The sequence below is a fragment of the Condylura cristata genome, unplaced genomic scaffold, assembly GCF_000260355.1.
Source record: "Condylura cristata isolate star-nosed mole 26May11 unplaced genomic scaffold, ConCri1.0 scaffold00008, whole genome shotgun sequence".
NCBI lineage: Eukaryota > Metazoa > Chordata > Mammalia > Eulipotyphla > Talpidae > Condylura > Condylura cristata.
In genome coordinates, this window is record NW_004567109.1 from 47,659,847 (window position 1) to 47,664,037 (window position 4,191).

The following is a 4,191-nucleotide window of genomic DNA, read 5'->3' on the forward strand; positions in this document are numbered from 1 at the left end:
TATTAGTCCAGCCTAAGAAGAGTTCAGAGAGATATAAGATGATTTCTTTCACAACCTAATTCAACTCACATATTTTCAGGGCAAGTGACCATTTTTGTGGAAAGAGCTTATGTTATAGAGAAATTTACTGATAGCACCTGTACCAGTTTTTGAAAGTTTGCTATACTAAAGCTCCCTTAGGAAGAAAACAAAAACTAAAGAAATCCATCTTTGGTCTCTGTTCTTTTTTTCTCTTTAAATTTGACATTAACAGGCTTATCCACAGCTGAAGTATTTGCAACTGCCTAGCCAGGGCTAACCTGAGTTTACAATCTACTCAATTCAACATTGCACAAAAATCACATGTTTTCAAATGTTTTTGTCCATATCATGGCCATTGGTTTTCAAATACCTGCAAATTGGCAGCAAATTGGCAGACAAATAATATGGAGTTGGTTTTAATTGAAACAGATTAATATTAGTTCTATAAAAATAAACGTGCACAAACATCATAAACATGTGCACTTGCCTCAACTTATACAGTGAAATGTCAAACATTTTCTTCTTTAGAATTTAACAAAGTACCCAGGGCCACAGTGTGAAACTTCAAAGTATTGCTAACCCTCTATAGACACTACATCTCAGCAGGAGAACTATCCTCAAAAAGAAGGTGTGGAAAGGACACAGATAAATAGGTTGCTGAAAGTAAGTTGCAATAGAATTCTTCTTGATAGAGTATGTCTGTAAACACTTTAAAAAAGAGACTAGATTCTGCTTTTCTAATGATGCCCACTATTTTATTTGCATCCATAATATCTGAATTGCTCAAAGTCTTCTTCAGCCCTGGATTATAAATCATAGTTTTTGTTGTGGAGTTGGCCAGAGGTGCTGGTGTGGTGAGAGGATTCACCAGAGACAGAGTGAGGGACAGAACAGGCAGATTGACAAAGTACACTGCTGAAGGGAGCAGCAAGGTAGACAGAAGAACTCTGCAGTGCCATGTAGATCACTTCCAAGGTGGGTATCGAAATGGCACTGAAGTGGCTGAAGAGAGCTTGCAGAGCTGTGTCCTAACCCACTGTGCCATCAGGGCAGACTACCACCTCATTGTCTTACAGCTGTTTATACCAATAGTCGCTGATCTACAGTTGGAGGAGAATCTTGAGAATGTGTCTGACAATCAGGCCAATTTACCTTCTAAGAGGAAAATCTGAGCAGCAGAGACTGAAGGAGATGGGAGGTATACAGTCTCCTGGGCACAGTGGGTGGATTCAGTCCATACGGATGCACTTGAAGGATAGTGAAACTAACAGGTGGCTGCTGTGGATTATTACCTAAAGGGAGGTAAGATGATCTGTGGGTTACCAATATTTTGGCAGCTCATTAAAAATGATTGCAATGAATATGTAGGATAGTCAAGCACATTTCAATGCATGCATGTAGTTATTTATTACAATGTAATGAAAATATATGTGGGAATAAAAAATAAAATTGTAAAAAGAGACCAGGAAAAAGGTTGTAATCTAAGAAAAGGAAAAACCTCAATATTTGCCTTTTTTCTCTTTTTTCCTCCCAAAATTGAAACTAAATTCTACTGTGTGATGTCTTCTTGATAGCTGAATCCTGAAAGATGTACTCTGAAAGACCAGGATGTTAATCTGAAACTAATTCAAGCCTTTTGAGTTCAAAAATTGGATTGGAAATCTTTTAAGAGCAGGCTTTCTCATGAGATTTCCATTACTTCTATTCTTACTGATAAGCCACAGGTATCAGAGAAACATCCATTTGTGTGCTATCTTTGGATTCTTCACTACAAGAGAAGAGGTACAGAAAAAATATGGGGTTTGCTTTGATTCAGGTTTTAGAGGAAAGTTTCAATCAATTCGAATTTTGTCTGAATCCACTCTACTATAATAGCTAAGTCTTTATTAGCTACTCTTATGATGTTACCTTCAGTGTAATATGCCAGCTTCAACTAAGAGTTATCTTATGTAATGGATAGATCCGTTCCTGACCTGTAAAATTGATCTTGGATAAGTAATTAATTTAGCTTTTCCCCTCAGCTTTCTTATCTATATTTTAAAGCTTGTTAATTCAAGAAGATACAATGTGACATGATTTGAGCTATTTGGACAAAGTTGGCATCTTTATATATGATATTGCTATTAATACATAAAATATAATATACACTATGAGATAACTTTGCATATTTCAAGTCAGGCAACCAGTTGCATGATGAAGGAATTTACATGGGTTTTTGGTTCCACATGACTGGTGGAACATATGCATACATTTCTTTCAATAAACACATATGTAAATTTCTTAAGAAGTTGCTTGAGAAATAGCTATGCTTTCTCTTCTCCCATTACCTCAAACATGAATTTGCCAGTGATATTAATTTCCTATCATCATTCTATCCTATTTAATTTGACTACTAGTATGACATTAGAAGTCTTAATTCTGGGCCCCCTTGGTGGCACAGAGGTTAATGTCTCACCACTATCATATCAAGCTACCACCAGCCACTGATACCTGAGTTTGATTACTGGCCATTTAGCAGCTAACTCACATGGCACAGCAGACCCTCCTGATTTGTTTTGCCTGTTACTCACCTCAGCAGTATTAAAAAGAAAAAAAAAAAAAAACTTTTTAAAAAAGAATCTTAATCCCTGATAGCATAAGGGGTTAAAACACAGCGCAATAGGGCCCTCCCTGGTGGTGCAGCGGGTTAAAGCACTGCACTGAGAATCTAAAGCCACTTCCGCATGAGTTCGATTCCCGCCTGCCCCGGAGGTGACCACATGGTGTGGCAGACCTCTCCTGACCCGCCCACTGCTCCCCTCAGCAGTGTACTTCGTCGATCCGCCTGTTCTGCTCCCTGCTCTGTCTCTGGTGAAGCCTCTCACCCTCCGCATCTCTGGACTGTACCCCAGTTCTGTATGAATAAATAAATAAATCTTTAAAAAAAAAAAAAAAAAACAGCGCTATACAGCTACCCATAGCCACTGCAGCACAAGTTCAATACCGAGCCCCAGAGGTGACCCACATTGCATAGCAGACCTCTCCTGTCCCACCTGCTCCTCCCCTCAGCAGTGTATTTCATCAATCTGCCTTTTCCGCTCCCCACTGTGTCTCTGGTGAATCTCCTCAACCCCTGCACTTCTGTCTTATACCCTAGTTCTTGCATGCATAAATAAATCTCTAAAAGAAAACAGCTTAAAAAAAAATCTTAATCCTGAATTATGTCAATGGTCTTTTTCTTACCACTCGTGTTCCAACACCACTCTGGCTCAGTAACAATTGAATGCTGTTTAGCTTTTGTCCACTGACAAAAAAAAAAAAAAAAAAGTCAACAATCCAGAAAAAATAAACTCACAAAAGCTTTTACTTTATTCTCATTGATTCCTCCTGAAGACCCCGATTAGTAGGCTTGAGACACCTTCCTGAAAATTATCAATATACTTTAAACATAAATTTACACAGCCAAATCAACCCTAGAGGCGGAAATGAAAAATAATTGCCAAAGTTTCTAATTCTGTAATAAGAAGGAACATTTCCCCAATCAATTACAACATTACAGTCTGTAAATAAAAATATCACTAAGGAAATGTCTTCCTTGGGCTGATGTTGTCCCTGTGGTACAGCATAATGAGTGTAGATACACTACAGACACAGAATAACTAACAAGCTGATTGAGAATTCAGGTTTATGAAGCATAGATAGCAAGGAATTTTTTTATAGTCCCTTATGCAAAAATAATGCACAGTTGCACAAGTTACTTCCTTTGTGTTTTCTTTGTGAAAAATAAAACTTACAGTACAGTTGTCTTTTATATATGCCTGCTTTATTTCAAAGACTGCTTTCTCCTCTAATCTGGTCCTCTGCCATCTTAAGTGAAAATCAAGTATGTAACTTTATGTTTTCCTTCAGGTTAAAATTCCGAGACATTGACATTCTACGTCACACCCTTCTGTAAAAGTTATGACATGTTTATGGCTGCACACTAGTAGCAAAATCTATAGATACAGGTTAAGAGCAAGGAGTATATATGGAAAGTACATGAGGCACTGAGATTTTTTTTTCACTACATTGTCACAATGTCTAAGAAGTATATATTAAAATTGTCATCTGTTATTAATTGCTTTCATTGTGTATTCTCTATTGTTTAGGTAGTTTTAGTTCCAAACATCATTTCCATAGCAATAGTGAGCA